The following is a 20,866-nucleotide window of genomic DNA, read 5'->3' on the forward strand; positions in this document are numbered from 1 at the left end:
CAAAATGAGGCAACGTGTCAAAGAGTACGAAATTCTGACTACAGAACTGCAAAAAGAATCTAGTCAGATAAAAAAAAGGATAGAAACAGTAGAAAGCGATAATAAGGCACTGAAGGAAAAAATGGCGGATTTGGAGGACAGATCCCAGAGAGACAATCTCAAACTAGTGGGTTTCCCGGAAGGAGCAGAAAAAGACGACCCCACAGGTTTCATCCAAAAATGGTTGTCAAATAATGTAAGAGACAGCTGTAACACTCATAGTGGAGAGAGCACATCGCATCCCAATAAGAAAACTTCCACCAGGGTCAGCACCAAGGCCATTGTTAATTAAAATGGCTTCCTCAAGAGATCGGGACTATATCCTTAGGTGGAAAAGAGAGATACAAACGGCGAAATACAACGATGCTAATATATAGAGATATACCCGGACTTTTCTAAAGTTACGCAAGATAAAAGAAGAGAATATAAGGATGTAAAAAAGAGATTGATACAAGCCCGACTAAAATATTCCATGATGTATCCCGCGAAACTACGGGTTATCTACAAAGAAACCGTTCAATTCTTCTCCAACCCAAGTGATGCAGCTGATTGGATGGACTCTAAGGGCATTAAATAATCTGCTCGTGGTGCCGTGAGGGGGAGCTGGGGGCGGGGGTCGACGGCGGAGGGGAGGGGGGGGGATAGTCTATAGTTAGAGACCTATGAGTCACAGTTTGCGACTCGCAGGTCAGAATGGGAGTGGGATTTGGGGGGGTGGGAGGGGGGGCTTTTTTCCGTGGGGAACTGTCGAGGTATTGAGGGTGCATCGTTGGGGGTGCCCCTGCCCTTCCGCCCAGTGCTGTCCTAAAGTTAGGGGGGACTAAAAAAAAAATTAAAAAAAAATATTGACATGGAATATCCACGGTTTTGCGGATAAAATTAAGAGGTGCGTAGTGTTTGATTTGGTCTCTAGACATTTACCAGCAATAGTTGCCCTGCTAGAAACACACCTTACAGGTGAAAAAGTGGCAGCGCTCGGCGGAAGGAGATGGGCCTCTCACGAATATCACTCTTGCTATTCCACATATTCTCGTGGAATTAGCGTTTATGTTCATAGACAGGTAGATTATGACCCAATAGAACAGCTAATTGATCAAAAGGGCCGGTATATTTTTCTTCACTGTTATTGGCAGGGGCAAAGGAGAATTATTGCTTTTATATATATTCCACCCCCTTTCACAACAACTGTGTTATGTAAACTGATGGATTATATTGCAGCACGAGAGGAGTGCCCAATACTGGTGATGGGCGACTTCAACTCGGTCATGGACATTAAAAAAGATAGGATTTATACTATAACCAATTATGAATCAAATCTTGGTTCAAGTACTCTACTATCTAGAATGTGTAAAGAAATGGCATTGGTCGACATATGGCGATCTCTTTATGGAAATAAGCAAGTTTTTTCATGTTTTAGTAAGACATATAGGTCCATGTCGCGAGTTGATCTGGCCCTCGCCAGCCCCGGGCTCATTAATAGGGTTAAAAAAATGAATTATGAACGTCACAGTGTTTCTGACCACAGCCCGGTTATGGTAATACTGGATAGCCATAATAAACCAAACAAAAATAGAATTTTTAAACTTAACCCCCATTGGATGACATTAATAAGGGATGTGGATAAGATTAACGAAGAAATAAAGCTCTTTTGGAGCGATAACGTTAATTCAACACACATTCACATGGTTTGGGACTCGCTTAAGGCATACCTTCGGGGTATATATTCACATCAAATCAGGAAACAGAATAATGCCTTTGCTCAAACTCAAAAAGAAATAGAAGGTATGCTCGACCAGATAATGAACGAGATCACCCATGTAAACACCCCAGAAAAACAACTTCAATTAAAAAAAGTACAAGATGAATATAAACAATATCTATATAAAAAAGCACAGAATAAAATGTTCTTCTCAGGGTTGAGAACCTTTAGCGAGTCCGGCAAACCAAGCAGACTGTTATCCATGATAGTAAAAAATCAAAGGGGGAGTAATAATATCACCGGAATTAGGACAGAGGCAGGAAACATTCTACGAGACCCTGATGATATCCTAAGGGAATTTACCCGATATTTCTCGACGCTATATCAAGCTGGGTCTAAAAATCAGGGAGGAAAAATAGATCAATACCTAGACAATATTAAGATTCCTGAATTTGACCAACAAGATATTGACTGGTTGAATAGACCTATCCAACTGATCGAGCTACAAACTACGTTGCAATCTATTAAGGGTAATACATCCCCAGGGTTGAACGGCTTTCCATTCGAAGTATACCGAAAACATGAGGGAATTATCCTTCCCCAAATGTTGAAGGTATTAAACCAATCATGGATAATGGGTTCCCTACCCCCCTCATGGATGGAAGCAACCATCACATTAATCCCCAAAAAATGGAAAGATCCGCTGTCAGTCACATCTTATCGCCCCATCTCTCTGTTGAACACAGATTATAAAATCCTTGCCAAATTGTTAGCCAATAGATTAAAAACAGTTATCCACAAATTCGTCCATGCGGACCAAACTGGGTTTATTCCCAAAAGGAATATACAGGACAACATAAGGAGGGCCTTCCTGAACGTCCAGATGGGGGATGGGGAGGACTGCTCCATCCTGTCCTTGGACGCCGCCAAGGCCTTCGACAGGGTGGAGTGGCCCTTCCTCTGGAGAGTAATGTCTCGGGTGAAAATAGGTGAATATTTCTCCAGATGGGTTCGCATTCTGTATCAAAGCCCGGTATCCAGGGTCCGAATCAATGGTGAATATTCTGTCCCCTTCCCCCTGACCCGAGGAACGCATCAGGGTTGCCCCCTCTCCCCCTTGCTCTTCTCGTTGTTCTTGGAGCCAATGGCATGTAAAATCAGAGCAGATGGGGAAATACCGGGTTTTGGGCGCGAGGGAGAAGTTGACAAAATAAGTCTCTATGCGGACGATACGTTACTTTTTTTGGGGAGAGGGTATATGAATTTACCCAGGGTTATGGAAAGCCTGGACGAATTTGGATGCCTATCTGGATATGAGATAAACTGGGAAAAATCTAAATTTCTCCCATTAAGACGTCCGGTCCCGCCCGGTCATAATTTTCGGGTTAGCATATTGACTCCAGCAGACTCCTTACTATATCTAGGCATCCAGATAGGGACCAAACTGGAACATTACACGAAACTGAATATACTTCCAATAATAGATAGAGTTAAGGAAAAAATTTGAACATGGCTAAAACTTCCCCTGTCACAAATCAACCGCATAGCCCTTATAAAAATGACGTTACTACCAATGTTACTATATGTATTTAACGCAAGTCCAATAACGATAGAAGATACGTTTTTTAATAAGCTAGAGACCCTCTTCAATGAACTAATATGGGGGCGCAAACGAGTTAGAATTAAGATACAATATCTGTATAAAGAAGAGGGTGGAATCTCTGTCCCTTTTCTAAAAGGATATTATATAGCTGCCCAATTGAGATGGTGCGTGAGGAATCGAAAGAATAAATGCATTCGGCCTATTTTTGGGGAGCACTGTAGACCCTGGGAGGATCTTTTTCACATTCTCGAAACTGGTATTATTGAGAAGAAAACAATATTAAACCCGTTCAGTAGAATGCTTGGGTATATTTGGCAACAAGTTAGATATATGGTTGAAGTAACCCAGGCAGTTCAGTACACCCCATTGTGGGGGAATGCACACTTACCACAAGTTATGCAACTGGGTGATGTGGAATACTGGGAAAAATATAGGATACATTTAATTGCACAGGTTTTCCATAAAGGACAGATTAAGCCCTTAAATGAAATCTTACCTGACATCACATTAGGATTTATTGATAAATTCCGATATGAACAACTACGACACGCTATTCACTACACGGAGAATAAGAATTATCTAAATATTGTACGGAACACTTTTTTAGATTTTTGTCAAGATATGACATTCAACACTTCTATATCGCACATCTATGCAAAGTTAAAATATGAATACACGAAAACGATCACATTTAGAGGTGAGGTTAAATGGGAAAAAGATCTGCAAAATGGGGAACCCATTCCGTGGAATACAATTTACAGAAATATTAAAAGATCGACGGTCTCCCCCGCCCATGCATGGATCCTTTTGAAAATCATACACCGTCTCTATTACACACCAGCATTACTGCATATCATTTATAAAGACAGAAAACAGAATTGTTATAAATGTAACAAAGACAGAGGAGATTATAAACATTTGCTGTGGGAATGCCCAGGGATAAATGATTATTGGATTAAAATATTCCGGAAACTGCGGGATAGCTCCCCCATGAAATATGAAGCCTGTATTGATTATGTTATCCTGGGCACTGTCCCAGAGACAGATAAAAATAAAACTGAGCAGACACTTTGGTTCCGGGGCATTGCCCTGGCCAAAATAATAATTGTTAAACATTGGGGCTCCACGAAATATCCTAATTTTCAGGAGTGGATGGAGCGGATGAACAGGGTTAAGCAATATGAATACATTCTCGCCCAAACAGCGGGGAAAAAGGCAGCCTGGTCGCGGATATGGGGCAACTGGAAATGATAACACTAGGTGTAACGACAGTAGCTCCGCGGAAAAAAGGGGGTTGGAGGGAGGCATGGGGGGGTTAAAAATAAGAGGGAAACTCAGTATAAGATGAGATGATGTATTATTGTTTTGTGATATTGAAATGGAAGACTGTAGATTTCTATCTTTTGAAAAATAAATAAAAAATAAATAAAAAAACAAGTGGGAGGCACATATGCAAACTGTTGTTATTCCTACACCGTTCACCTGATTTGGATGTAAATACCCTCAAAATAAAGCTGACAGTCTGCAGGTAAAGCACATCTTGTTCGTTTCATTTCAAATCCATTGTGGTGTATGGTGTATTTATGGACCTGACTGTAAGTGGAATGATAAATCTGGCCCTGTGTGTTTTGAAACCTTAATGCACTAGCGAAAAATGAAAAAAAAAAAAAAAATAACATCTGTAAAATGTGATTGAACTGAGGTTGACAAAGTTTAAACTGCTAGTGGTGCTTGGTCAATGATCACACAATCAAGATGGTGCAGCCTTCATTTTGGGTTCTGCAGCCGGGTATGTTGAGTAAAGGTCACATTAATACTGGGTGGCATCTCACCCTCATACAGATGCTGGATATCCTCCTGTGGTATATCATTCCAAGCTCTTTCAATTTGGACCAGTAGTAATTGGCTACTGTGCAAGGGAGATCTGTCACCCCATCTAGTTCCAAACATTCTTGAGGGGAGATAGATCTGGTGATTGAGCTGGCCGGGAGACTGCTTTTTTGTTTAATTTTTAAACTTATTTTTTCCAAACTCAGCATATATGCATACCAAGAAAATAAACCAGGGAAAATATACACATCATTCGGACAATTAATGGCAAGTCTTAAACCAGTAAGCTTCCTCCTATCCTCTTAGAATGGCCATGGTATCTGATGGCGCCCCCGCACCATACCTGGTGTTGGTCCTTAGTGTCTCTGCACTATGCATTATGGCAGTAGGCGCCTTCCATCCCTCTTGTCAACTCTGATGTGGCCATCATTAGCACCAAGGCAGAACCTGCTTTCATCACTAAACACAAGTGTTTGCCATTTATGCCTCCACGTGCTCTCTCACTGCACCAGTGCAGGTGGTCTTGGAGATGGTGAGAGTTCCGTGGCAAATGAGCTAGTGGAGAGACAGTTTTTTATGGTCTTGGTGGTGTAGGGGGTTAGCTCTTCACCGGGGGTCATTCTCACAGATACGCCTTTAGGACACCAGGTTTCAGGTCCAAACAGTGTATTTATTGTGCACACTCCAACCAATACAGGTTATCATGAAGTCGCAGCTTCACCTAACACATGTGACATCCACATAAAATAATAAACACTCGCCCGTCCAGGCTCTAACTAAACATAAAGTTTCCTGACTCACCTAGGTCCCAGTTCACACCCTGTGAACTCATGCGGCTTTTGTCAGCCAATGTCCCACAGCCTCCTGGCTGTACAGAGCACAGTACGCCCACTGCCTCCAGTCCAGTGTCTCTTGTGGGGGATTGGGGCTCAGTAGTCGGCCTGACTATGGCCCTGCGACCCTCCCAGGCGTCGCTGCGTCCCCCAACTCCAGGCTATCTCCCAGCCTTGTGGTCCCTCAGCCTTACCCAGCTGAGACCACACAGACAGAGCCTCCAGGCCTCTGTCCACAGGTAACACACTACCCCCTTTCTGACACTCTGGGAGGTGCCTTATGCCAGGCTGATTACCTCCAGCTTGTCTCACCTGTGGTGGAACAGGGGTGTGGACCGCACTATCCACCCCTTCCTTGCCTCTAACCTGAGTGAGACCTGTCACTGTCTCACAGTGGTCACTGCAGAAACAATTTGTGATGCTGTGACAGTCCTTGAGATACAGCAGCTCTTCTTATACAGCGATCTTGCTGTATATTTAATTACATAAATTAGACCCAGGCACATGTCAAGGCACTTCAAATTAATTTTACTATTAGTCAGACTATTTGCCTTATTTTAACATATGTCTTATTCACACTGATAAAACGTAACTTTTTAGATTCATTGTTCTTAAATCATTAAATTGATCATTAAATGCCTATATTAAAACTATCAGTTGTGTCGCCTCCTTTATTTTCAGAGTATTTCATCAGCACTGTTGTAACATAGTGCTGGTCTATCTGTGGCGAGAGGCTGGTAGCCGCACGCTGGCCCCAGACCTACCACATAGTATTTGACCTACAAGGAAAACGGAGCCGGGGAGCGTTGTGGCTGGAAACCCGGGGTCCGTCCACCACCAGGCGCAGTTCCTCGCCTCTTTCATTGAAGTAAATGGGAGCAACCCGCGCATGCACGGCCACCGCTCCCATTCATTTCTATGGGGCGGCTCCATAGAAATGAATGGAGGGTGGCTGCACATGCGCAGTGCGCCCTCCTCAACTTTCTCCGCTCCATTCTCCTTGTAGGTGCGGGTCCCAGCAACTATCAGACAATGGGGGCATATCCGAGCGATATGCCCCCATTGTCTAAGATGGGATAACCCCTTTAATTGTAGGTAAATGTCTCATCACTGTAATTGTGAATACCGTTTTGCAGTCTTCAAAATCCTTCCCTGCTCTGATTTCTTATTACGTCCTGGTAGTAACAGGAAACACCTTTAGGCACCAGAGGCCACTGCGGACGCTAGCATTAACCCCTTCAAACATGCTAGGTCATCAGAGGTGTTTACATTAATCCCTTCCCTAGACCACCAAGAATGCATGTTAGGCTCTTCACTGCTCTAGACCACCAAGCCTATTGGCATTGACCCCTTCAGTAACTAGACAGTCAGGAAAGTTGACAGGCATTAAACCCTTGACTACTTTAGATTGTTAAAGACATTTTTAACCCTTTCACTAGCCTAGACCCAAGGGATATTAGATAACAAAAGTTCTACAGGAGAAGCCATTCCCCCAAAATCACATAGCCACACACAGAGGGAAATAATACAATGTCTAATACAGTAACTACCCAACATCTGCTTGCTTTCAATGAAGCACGTAAGCTGCACCTTACTTTTTACACCAGCCTGATGAACTGCTCCCAAATCTTAGCTTCTGTGCAGGAGCTTAAAGGGGTTTTCTGAGATTTTACTCCTGTAGATAGGTCATCAGTATCTGATTGGTGGGGGGCCAACACCCGGGACCGCCAACGACCAGCTGTCTGAGAAGGCACTGCCAGTCCTCTGAGCGCTGCTGCCTTCTCGCAGCTTTTCCTAGTCCATGTGATGACATGTTCATCAGTCAAAGAAATGATTGGAGCTTAGCGTGATACCAAGCACAGCCGCTATACAATGTGCAGCGCTTTGCTTGGTAAGCTACGATAAGGTGCGGCACTCACAGGAGCGCTGGTACCTTCTCAAACAGCTGGTCAGTGGGGGTCTCGGGTGTCGGACCCCCACCGATCAGATACTGATGACCTGTGAGCGCTGCGCCTTTCTCCGTGCTCATCAAGCACAGCGCCATACGTTGTATAGTGGCTATGCTTGGTATCGCAGCTCAGCCCCATTGACCTATTTGACTGATGAACGTGTAATCACACGGACTAGGAAAAGTTGTGAGAAGGCTGTGGTGCCACCACGAGAGCCGATGCCTTCTTGAACAGCTGATTGGCGGGGGTCCTGGCTGTCGGACCCATACCAATCATAATGAAGGAAAATGGTGGCTCACCCTGTCAGTAACTCTGGAGTGGGTGCTGCAAAGCCCTATTGACTCACCCGGTCAAAAAGTAGTAATAGAATAGAATATAAATTAAGGCTGAGCACTCATCATCTGTAGGACAATATAGCAGAGCAAACACCTGTGGGATTTATTATTAAAAAATATATAGACATAAATAAGACCAATAGATGAATGTTCATGAGTAGCGATGCTGAGTAAAATCGCATGTAGCGACAATGAGCAGAATACAGTGCGATTGTGCTGGATCACTGGCTCAGTATATATAGAGCGATAGTATAGTGTCCGGTGTTGGTTGTCAGATCCTGGATTGTTTCTACAGTAGTGGTAATGAATGGCACATAACAATCACTGTTGTATCTTCTCCCAGATATTAACAGCAATTATATTGCATCAAGGAATAGATGTAAATAATGCTGACTGTAATATTAGAGTTGCACTCAACGGTGCACTATGACACCAGCGTATAATAGAAGACGTAATAGTAATATGCTGTGCGATCTGCGCTCAGTGGCGTCCCACGTGGCTGCAGTATCTAAACCAGCAATATCTTACTGTGAGTTGTCGGCTGGAACTGCTGTTAGAACGGGTGGTCGCTTGACTGGGCGGACTTTAGTTTCGTTATCCCGCTTTCACTTTGTAAAAAGTCGCCGACCAATGATCGTATGAGGACTCTAAATGGCTTGCAAAGCTGGAGAGTCAGATCGCAGCATTCCTTGTTTGTCAAATGGGAGGTAAGGCTTTATTGTATAAGACCTTGCCTGCAAATGTATCCAAAGATGAAGTCGATGCAGGGGTATACGTCCATCAGCTGATGTGCGGGTCAGGAAGGGGCCAGGTATAGACCCCGAAACGCGTATGGTTAATAGGAGACCCGCACATCAGCTGATGGACGTTTACTCCTGCATCGACTTCATCTTTACTATTACGTCTTCTATTATACGCTGGTGTCATAGTGCACCGTTGAGTGCAACTCTAATATTACGGTCAGCATTATTTACATCTATTCCTTGATGCAATATAATTGCTGTTAATACATGGGAGAAGATACAACAGTGATTGTTATGTGACATTACTGTAGAAACAATCCAGGATCTGACAACCAACACCGGACACTAGACTATCGCTCTATATATATGGAGCCAGTGATCCAGCACAATCGCACTGTATTCTGCTCATTGTCGCTAATTTTACTCACCATCGCTACTCAGGAACATTCATCAATTGTAAAGTAAAAAGAATGGGCACTCATATCTGATCCACAGAGTTAGCAAAGCGACAATGGTTTATTGATAGTGTATATGCAAAAGAAATAATAGTATACAAGAGATGACAGTATACAAGTATATACACAAATAATGATATATAACCTAAACAGAGCTGTAACCCCAAAATAGGTGTTAAAAAAATAAATATGCAGTAAAATATCAAATAACAGTCCACTGATATAACTGATATATGGAAAACCGGGAATAAATGGAACAAAATCTGTCCAGACAGTATATGAACTAGCGGGCTGGTTGTCTTCTATTACTTAAAGGGTTTCTATCACTTCGTATGACATAATTAGCTCTCAGACACTAGCGATCCGCTAGTGTCTGCTCTGGCCAACCATCCTAATATAACAGCTTTTGGGGCAGCCGTTTTGCTAAAAAAATAACTTTTATAAATATGCTAATGAGCCTCTAGGTGCTATGTGGGTGTCATTAGCACCTAGAGGCTCCGTCTACCTTCATACACAGCCACCGCCCAGCGCGTCCTTCCAGCCCGCCCATCTCCAGTTGAATGCGATCCTCCGTGTGACGCAGCGGACGAATTCTCGCGCATGCGCCGTGCGCGGCTGTATTCGGCGCATGCGCAGTGAATGTCTGACCGCTTCCCTGCTCAGACATCTCCACTGCGCCTGCGCCGATGACGTCATAGTGCTCCAAGGAACAGGCGCAGTGGAGATGTCTGAGCAGGGAAGCGGTCAGACATTCACTGCGCATGCGCCGAATACAGCCGCGCACGGCGCATGCGCGAGAATTCGTCCGCTGCGTCACACGGAGGATCGCATTCAACTGGAGATGGGCGGGCTGGAGGGACACGCTGGGCGGCGGCTGTTTATGAAGGTAGACGGAGCCTCTAGGTGCTAATGACGCCCACATAGCACCTAGAGGCTCATTAGCATATTTATAAAAGTTATTTTTTTAGCAAAACGGCTGCCCAAAAAGCTCTTATATTAGGATGGTTGGCCAGAGCAGACACTAGCGGATCGCTAGTGTCTGAGAGCTAATTATGTCATACGAAGTGATAGAAACCCTTTAAGACAGTGGCTGATACCAAATGAGTCTCCACAGATACGATTCAAAGTGAAAATGAAATTCGAAGTGATAATAAACCGGTGAGTATAAATACCAAGTGACAGCAAAACATTAAATCAAACGTGGTAATGCAGTGACGTTATAGTGCATTGCGTGATAATGACTGTAAAATAAATATATCGATATATATATATATAAAACAGTGCTCAAATCATTTGGGTGTAAAAAAAATATAAAGTGTCTCTGGAGAGTCGGCAGTATTTGATGGACACTTCGTCCCACTAGTACTTCTATTCCTAAAGCTCAGTCTTTCTGTAGTGTTAGAGCAGGTCTCCTGCGAACCGGCTTTATATTTCTATAATAGGTCCACACAGTTCCTGGGAATACACTAAGTTTCACACAGTTGCAGTCCTGCAAATATCTACTTAAGCGAACTTTGGATTCAACGGCAACAGTGCAGTAGATACGGTAAGGTAGTTATGCAGCGGTACATATAGATGTAGCAGTGTTAGGTTGGTTACTCACATACAGTCCTACTATTCCCACCGTGGCGTCCCACATGGTGTAGATTCCGGATAGACTTGTCTTTGGGCAGCACGATCAGAAAGCTGCCTTGCTGCTATATAAAAGTGTTAAGCAGACTAGTATTATAATTTGTAAGTCCGGCTGTGAACGGGAACACTTGCTGTATCACGCTGCAAATCCACATTAGGTTTCCTTGATTAGAGTAGGTGTTCCACCTGTCTGGATCAGCACAGGTGGTTGGATCTCACCCGTCAATTGCTGCACTGTGTCCAAAGGAAGCCGCGGTTCATTTCTCCTTGGGAAGCACTTTCTTAGTCCGGCAAATAAAACAAGCTATTATAGTTGAAAGTTAGCCGGTATTTTGTCAGGTCCAATTCCTCCACGCCAGACGCGTTTCGAAGGTTATCCTCCTTCTTCCTCAGTGGCTCTGTTGGATCTGACTAACTTGCCGGCTATTTATTCATTTTTACATCCAGGAGGCTCTATGTTAAACCCGAGATGGATCTAAAGGATCTGGATTTCACATATTAAAATTGTATCTGTGAAATCCAGATCCTTTAGATCCATCTCCCCCCATAGAGAATCATTTTTTCTCGTGCCGCAGATTACTGTTTAGACAGCACGCTCCGCGGCACGACCACCTGATGAACGAGCCTTTGCTTTTTCATTGGATGATTGCCGGCAACATTTACACAGGCCAATTATCGGGAGTAAAGGATCTGGATTTCACATATTAAAATTGTATCTGGCGTGGAGGAATTGGACCTGACAAAATACCGGCTAACTTTCAACTATAATAGCTTGTTTTATTTGCCGGACTAAGAAAGTGCTTCCCAAGGAGAAATGAACCGCGGCTTTCTTTGGACACAGTGCAGCAATTGACGGGTGAGATCCAACCACCTGTGCTGATCCAGACAGGTGGAACACCTACTCTAATCAAGGAAACCTAATGTGGATTTGCAGCGTGATACAGCAAGTGTTCCCGTTCACAGCCGGACTTACAAATTATAATACTAGTCTGCTTAACACTTTTATATAGCAGCAAGGCAGCTTTCTGATCGTGCTGCCCAAAGACAAGTCTATCCGGAATCTACACCATGTGGGACGCCACGGTGGGAATAGTAGGACTGTATGTGATTAACCAACCTAACACTGCTACATCTATATGCACCGCTGCATAACTACCTTACCGTATCTACTGCACTGTTGCCGTTGAATCCAAAGTTCGCTTAAGTAGATATTTGCAGGACTGCAACTGTGTGAAACTTAGTGTATTCCCAGGAACTGTGTGGACCTATTATAGAAATATAAAGCCGGTTCGCAGGAGACCTGCTCTAACACTACAGAAAGACTGAGCTTTAGGAATAGAAGTACTAGTGGGACGAAGTGTCCATCAAATACTGCCGACTCTCCAGAGACACTTTATATTTTTTTTACACCCAAATGATTTGAGCACTGTTTTATATATATAAATCGATATATTTATTTTACAGTCATTATCACGCAATGCACTATAACGTCACTGCATTACCACGTTTGATTTAATGTTTTGCTGTCACTTGGTATTTATACTCACCGGTTTATTATCACTTCGAATTTCATTTTCACTTTGAATCGTATCTGTGGAGACTCATTCGGTATCAGCCACTGTCTTAACTAATAGAAGACAACCAGCCCGCTAGTTCATATACTGTCTGGACAGATTTTGTTCCATTTATTCCCGGTTTTCCATATATCAGTTATATCAGTGGACTGTTATTTGATATTTTACTGCATATTTATTTTTTTAACACCTATTTTGGGGTTACAGCTCTGTTTAGGTTATATATCATTATTTGTGTATATAATTGTATACTGTCATCTCTTGTATACTATTATTTCTTTTGCATATACACTATCAATAAACCATTGTCGCTTTGCTAACTCTGTGGATCAGATATGAGTGCCCATCCTTTTTACTTTACAATTGTTCTTTGGTGATCAGGGTACGACATCTGGTTGGTGCACCTTGCCGTATAGAATCAGAGGTGAGCCGTCCTTTACTTATCACATTCATCTATTGGTCTTATTTATGTCTATATATTTTTTTAATAATAAATCCCACAGGTGTTTGCTCTGCTATATTGTCCTACAGATGATGAGTGCTCAGCCTTAATTTATATTATATTCCATACCAATCAGATACTGATGACCTATCCAGAACATAGATCATCAGTAAGGATGAGCGAATCGACTTGGGACGAAACATCCGAAGTCGATTTCCATAAAACTCTGTACAGTATTAGAATGTATTGGCTCCCATGAGGCGAAGACTTTGCGCAATAACTTCATAAATTTATTTCTACTGTAAAAAAAACATTTCCCGAACTCGGGATTGGTTCCAAGTCCAACAGCCTTTTTCAAATAAGCATAGGCTGTTTAGCTGAAACGCGGCGTCACATCTGCTTGTATTTTAGGCAATAGTGAAGATTTATTAGCATCATAAAGTGAGCGCTGATCCACTTCTTCTACTTGGAGGTACGGGCCAGCAACCCCGTGTAGGAGCCCCACGGTTCATCTCTTCCAGCATGTTTCCACACATCCAGAAGGTGCCAGTGCTCCTATCACCATGACAACCCTTTGGTGTGGACAGCAGGCTTGCCTCCCCTAACATGGCGGCACGTAACGTACGTGACGCCGTTACGTCTGTCCAGCGGAGAGGGGCGGTACGCGTTCTGGTGAAACCGCATTGTTTGTTTCAAAGGAAGAATCTGGGCCGAGCCGCGGCCGCCGTGCGTCTACCCGGGGACAGGCCGAGGCGTCGACACGGATCCCAGGAAAGCTGCTCACGGCTGATTCCGGGGCCCCTCCTCCTCCGCCTCCATTTGCCTGGACAGGGGAGGGAGTCACGACCGGAAGAGCTGGAGAGGAGGGGAGGCTTTTGTGATCGCTCCGTGGCGGTGGCCACAGTTGGCGGTCAGGCTGGGAGAACGACCCGTCGCCATTAGAGGCTCCCCCGACTATTCAGCGTCCCCCTGCAGGTAACGGTGCCCACTAGCCCTGCAGCCGCCGGCCAGCCATCTTCATGCTGGGACTCTCCTCCCCCATCCCCAGCCGGCGTCAGGGGAAGGAGGACCGCTGCTCCCCGGCTCTGTGTGCCTTCTGCTTTGTGCGCTGGTTTTGTTAGACGCCATGTTTGCAGCTGGCCGGCCGGAGCGCCGTGTGGGGGAGCGGGGCGCTGCTGCTCCCGGCCGCTTAAACGGCCACCTATTGATTTGAACGGGCCCGGGAAAAGGGTTTGGTGCAGTGACGTCACGGGGCTGGCTCCTGTCCCGAGTTCGGGGGGCAGCATTTAACTCTTGAGCTCCCGTAGGGGTCAGGTGCTCGTGCTGTTATCAAACACTGCGAGGACTGCCTATCAGTGCTGCCTTAAAGGCGCAGGCCACCCAGGCTGATAACAGGGAGTACTACACTAGTCTGAGCACTGGGGGGCTGTGTTTTCCATGTATACCCCCCCAGATTGACAGCTCTGTTGCTGAGTTACCTGGAGCATCCCACACCAAAACCACCAATCCAGTGCCCTTCATCATGTCGTCCCGTTCCACTTTCTCACCACAACTTTGCATATGGTACTTGAGAGCGCCTGAGATCTTGGCGGAGCCTGTAGACCTCTGTCAGATGCGTTGGTAGAAACCCGTATCTGAGGCTTCGCGTTCATTGCCTGGTGGCTGGTTCGTCCTTGGTGTAAGGGTGCTTTCACACTTGCCGGATCCTGTAATCTGTATGCAAATGGCTACCATCAGTAGATCCGTCTCACAAATGCATTGCAATACCGGATCTGTCTCTCCTGTTGTCATCTGGAAAAACGGATCCGGTAGTTTAACTTTCTCTCATTTTTAAAGATCTGCGCATGCGATGGATCCGGCATTAATGCTTTTCAATGGAAAATAATGCCGGCAAGTGTTCCGGAATTTTGGACGGAGAAAATGCCACAGCACGCTTCGGTATTTTCTCCGTCCAAAAACCGTACAGTGACTGAACTGAAGACATCCTGAACGGATTGCTCTCCATTCAGAATGCATAGGGATATGCCTGATCAGTTCTTTTCTGGTATAGAGCTCCTGTGATGGAACTCTATACCAGAAAACAAAACCGATGGTGTGAAAGTACCCTAAGGTAAGCACTGTGATTTCACACGTAGACTTGCACCTGTATTGCTCGGTTCGTAAGAGAACGTGTAAAAACGGAATTAAAGTTGCGCCAGCTTACGCTGGGTGGAGGGATTTTCTGATGCACGGTTCTAGATGACCAGTCAGAAGTGTGCCACCATTCCACACGTGGCATAGACACACCAAGACGTTCTCTTCTACTCTTTAGGCTGGCTTCACATCGCTGTAGGGGGTGATTTACGCGACCGTAAGAGCTCTGTCCTGCGGACTGCAAATGGCGGTCCACAATGCATGGGCAGCGGCCGTGTGAATCCCGTATTGCTCTGCAGAGCCATTGACCTGAACGGGTCCGCAATCCGCAAAATACAGCGAAAGATAGGCAATAACCTATCTTTTGTGCTGTTAAAGTACGGACCTGAAAGCCCACGGAAGCGCTACATAGTGTTTTCATGGGCTTCCGAGCCGTACCTCCGCTCCGCAAAAGATAGGACTTCTGTCTTATGCCGTATTTTGTGGATTGGGGACCACAACACAGAGTGCACATGGCTGGTGCCCGTATTTTGCAGTCCACAATATGGGCACTGAGTGTTTACGGTCGTGTGAATGGACTGTTAAAGGGGTTGTCACTTCAGTAAGTGGCATTTATCATGTGGAGGAAGTTGATACAAGGCACTTACTAATGTATTGTGATTATCCATATTGCCTCCTTTGCTGGCTGGATTCATTTTCCCATCACATTATACACTGCTCGTTTCCATGGTTATGACCACCCTGCAATCCATCAGTGGTGGTCGTGCTTGCACACTAAAGGAAAAAAGCACTAGTCTGTGTGCTCCTAGGGTCCTTTGCTTTTTCCTATAGCGTGCAAGCATGGCCAACGTGTGATGGAAAAATGAATCCAGCCAGCAAAGGAAGCAATATGGACACTCACAATACATTATTAAGTGCCTTGTATTAACTTCCTCTACATGATGAATACCATTTGCTGAAGTGAGAAAACCCCTTTAAGCTTTGCTTTCCTTCTGATCCATCAGAAGAACAGAAAAAGAAAGAAAACGACGTATCAGTTAGCAACACTTTACACTAAAAATGACGGATCCGTCTTGTTTAAGCCTCAGTTATGAGTTTGTGTCACGTCCATTAGAGATCAGTTATTTTTGACGGGAGAAAAAGTACTGCATGCATGTGAGCGTACTGTACGTAAAGTCGCTCACTCCCGATAATTGGCCTGTGTAAATGTTGCCGGCGATCATCCAATGAAAAAGCAAAGGCTCGTTCATCAGGCGGTCGTGCCGCGGAGCGTGCTGTCTAAACAGTGATCTGCGGCACGAGAAAAAAGGATTCTCTATGGGGGGTGAACGATCTCTAGCGATCACTTGTCCCCATACAGCGGAAGAGGTTGCTGCATGTACATGTACGCATCAATCGGGCAGTTGTCAGAAAGGCTTGGTTCATTCAGGAGAATTGCCTGATGTACAGTCCGTGTAACATGACCTTTAGCACGCCTGCGCGCAGATTTGTATTTCAGAAAATCTGCATGAAAACAGCATCCAAAACACGGTAAAAATGCACATAAGGCTACTTTCACACTTGCGGCAGAGGAATCCGGCAGGCGGTTCTGTCGCCGGAACTGCCTGCCGGATCTGTCTAAACGTGTGCCAACTGATGGCATTTGTCAGACGGATCAGCATTGCGGTATTTTGAATGCTGTATAAAACCGTAGCATGCTGCGATATTATCTCCGTCCTGAACTGAAGACATCCTGATGCATCCTGAACGGATTGCTCTCTATTCAGAATGCATTAGGATAAAACTGATCAGTTCTTTTCCGGATTTGAGCCCCTAGGACGGAACTCAGTGCCGGAAAAGAAAAACGCCAGTGTGAAAGTAGCCTTAATCCGCACACGAGTGGAGATTTCAAAACAGAAAATCAGTGCGGTTTATTTAATGTGGATTTTCTTACTAAAAACTGCATTTGTTACTTTTTTTTGGTGCACATTTGCTGCAGTTTTGCTGCAGATACCGTCCTTCCATGGAAAAGGCACAAACGATTGACATACTGTGGATTTCTGTCCACCTCTGCGCAGAAGGAGAAAGCAGTGTGCGCCCTGTATTACGCTGCCGTGTCTCTGCAGGCGCCCTGAATGCGGTTTTGGTGCAAATTTTCAGTTTATTTCCACATCCCCATTGAAGTCTGAGGAAAACCACTCTACGTAAGTTGCAGAATCTCACCACGGCTGGTGAATTTCCAGGAGTAAAAAATATGAACTGTGTACGTGTGATTTGGCAAATCTTCACTTTGCTTATGTTACACTGGGGGTTATAATCCTCAACCTGTGCAGTTACCCATAAGGCTCCATTCAGACGTCCGTGTGTGTTTAGCGGATCCGCAAAACACGGACACCGGCAATGTGCATTCCGCTTTTTGTGGACCGCACATCGCCGGCACTTAATAGAAAATGCCTAATCTTGTCCGCAATTGCGGACAAGAATAGGACCTGTTCTATTTTTTTCGGGAACGGAATTTCTGGATCCGGGCAGCATATAGTGCGGCCCCATAGAAATGAATGGGTCCGCAATTCCGTTCCGCAAAATGCGCAACAGAATTTCGGACGTGTGAATGGAGCCTAAAGAGGTTTTCTGGGTGTTTAATATTGTTGCTCTATCCTCGGGATAGGTCATCAATACCCGATTAGCGAGGGTCCGACACTTGGCACTGTCACTGATCAGCAGCACGTCCATAGGAGAGTGTCATCCTTGGTATTTACCTGAATGGGACTGACCTGCTCCTAGGCCCATGCCCTGGTGAGGACTGGAGGATGGAGAAAGCAGGTAAGTATGAATCTTCAGGGGCTTGTGGGCACATATTACCAGAAACCCCCTGTGAGGTGGTCACAGACTTTTCTCAAAGTTGATACAAAGTCTATGATTAATATCATGTAGCTGTAGTTTACCTTTAGGCCTAAAAGTACTACCACACATTGCGGCTGTGCTGCGTTTTGGAAGGACGGTGACCCTGCACAAGCGCCTCAAAATGAACAGAGCGCCAGATCGAATGCACACTGCGGCTCCTGTCACTCCATTTATCTGTCTTTGAAACTTCCATAGAGATGAAACAAGCGGCCAGTCCGTGTTCTTGTGATTGGTGGGGTCCCAGCGGTTGGACCTCCACCAGTCTAATATGACGCCCATCCTGTTGATAGACTATACCCTGCTACAACTGGAATACCCCTTTAGCAGCCTTTTTTTTTGCAAAGGCCACACAAAACCAGTGTGTAACTCCAGCTTTATACTTGAAAATCTCAGTTGGAGCTCATGCACATGGCACAGCGGGCACCGGCTGAGTGCACCCCGCATCACGGATGCGGACCCTTTCACTTGAATGGGTCCGCACTCCGGGAGGTGCCCAGATGTGAATGGTTCTGTGGGTTTTCTGTCCGTGCCTCCGCTCCGCAAAAAAGTTGTGTATGCACTGCTTTTTTGCAGTGCGGACCGTTGGATGCAGATTGCAGACCCCATTCAAGTGAAAGGGTCCGCATGCCACTGTCCCGCGGTCCGCAGCATGGGCCCGGCAAGCACATGGTCGGAAACAAACCACTCTCTCCTGATAATTGCAGCGATATGCCATCAGTCCCAGGTGGGAATACTACTTTAAGGTCTTACCCTGAAGCCTGGGTTAGAGATGGCAGGAACAAAATGTACAATTCGCCTAGTCTACTTTTTTTTTTTTTTATATTTTCTTTTAGGTGGTGTTTTAGATCATTTTATTTCCCCCAGGATATATAATTGAAAAGTAATATTTTATATATATATATTGTACCAAAAAAAGTAGAAAAAAAAAAAATGTGGATGTAAAGAAATGCTGAAGTGCCAGCCACCATAGCTTGGTGTGGAAGACGACTCCTGACTGGAGGACCTATGACCACTGCAGGGTTCCTGGAGTCTATGTACAATCTGTGGCTGTTGATTGTGTAACTATATAGGGAGTCTTCTAGCGCAGGGATTTAGGAGCTCATTTCACTGGTAGAACATTTTTATGAGCTGAAGGTCTCCCCAGGCTTATGTCCTATAGTGACATACTCCATAATTATATGCTTTCAAGCTTACTTGAAGGAGCTGCCAACATTCCTTTGAACTGTGCAACCCATATGCTGTCTAGTATCCTAGGATGATGGAGGTGGATTTATCAGGGTAGTTTCAAATAGTATTCACATGTGATTGTGGAAACCGATCATTCTAACAATGCAATGTCATATGTTCTGTTTGGAGAGCATGATGTCACTTTTACCTGTAAAAATCAGTTGTGGTAAAAACGCATATTTTCTTTTTTTTCCCCCTCCACAAAAACTGGACCGTATAAACCCAGCCATATATTTCCAAAAAGTGTTCATCTAGGTTTTTCATAGGATGCATTTTCTTTACATGTCAGGAGGTACAAACGTTAATCTTATAGTCTCTACTTTTCATTGCTTAGTGCTGAAGACAGGGAGGCGTAATCTAGTTTACCACTAAACCAGTCACCTGTCATCTGCTAAGGCCACGAAAACCATAGCGTCATGCTAATTGGGGTGTTGGGGTACTTTCACACTTGCGGCAGAGGAATCCGCAATGCCAACTGATGGCATTTGTAAGACTGATCAGGATCCTGATCCGTCTGACAAATGCATTGAAATGCCGGATCCGTCTCTCCGGTGTCATCTGGAAAAACGGATCAGGAATCTTATAATTTTTTTGGTCTGCGCATGTGCAGACCGGAAGGACTGATCTGGCATTGCGGTATTTTGAATGCACTAATTCATTCCTATGGAAAAAAATGTCGGCATTCAGGCAAGTGTTCCGAATTTTTGGCCGGAGATAAAACCGTAGCATGCGGTATTATTTCCGTCCTGAACAGTCAAAATGACTGAACTGAAGACATCCTGATGCATCCTGAACGGATTGCTCTCCATTCAGAATGCATGGGGATATGCCTGATCAGTTCTTTTCCGGTATTGAGCCCCTAAGACGGAACTCTATGCCGGAAAATAAAAACGCTAATGTGAAAGTACCCTTAGCAGTTAAACCTCTTTCTCGTGACTGATTGGCTCCGGATGCGTTCAGGGTGCTTTCGGTGAAACTCGCACCATTTTGCAAGCAAGTTCAGTCAGTTTTGTCTGCGATTGTGTTCAGTTTTGTCTGCGCGTGTGCAATGCGTTTTGATGCGTTTTTCACGTGCGTAATAAAAAAACTGAAGGTTTACAAACAACATCTCGTAGCAACCATCAGTGAAAAACGCATTGCATCCGCACTTCCGGATGCAATGCGTTTTTTACTGAAGCCCCATTCACTTCTATGGGGCCAGGGCTGCGTGAAAAACGCAGAATATAGAACAACACAGAACTGATGCGTGAAGAAAAACCGCTGATGTACACAGACCCATTGAAATGAATGGGTCAGGATTTAGTGCGGGTGCTATGCGTTCACGTCACGCATTGCACCTGCGCGGAAAACTCGCTAGTGTGAAAGGGGCCTTACAGTTGTAAAAGGGGTTGTGCCACCAATATAAAGGCATCCCACCCAACAGACATTACTGCTACATCACTTTCCTCAAATACCCCAATTTATCAAAACTGCCTTTTTCTAAAGTATT

The 20,866-nt window shown here is 44.8% G+C and overlaps 1 protein-coding gene across 1 annotated transcript in view; it reads left to right on the top strand.

Annotated features, from left to right (window-relative positions):
- The first annotated feature begins 13,803 nt into the window (after positions 1-13,803).
- Positions 13,804-20,866, top strand: part of BRD1 (bromodomain containing 1) — a 55,313-nt gene continuing 48,250 nt past the window's right edge. Inside the window, exon 1 of the mRNA XM_040412201.1 lies at positions 13,804-14,109. The gene's annotated coding sequence lies outside the window, so the exon portion shown is untranslated. The remainder of the gene's footprint in view (positions 14,110-20,866) is intronic.

Source organism: Bufo bufo, chromosome 1 (genome assembly GCF_905171765.1).
Source record: "Bufo bufo chromosome 1, aBufBuf1.1, whole genome shotgun sequence".
Lineage (NCBI taxonomy): Eukaryota > Metazoa > Chordata > Amphibia > Anura > Bufonidae > Bufo > Bufo bufo.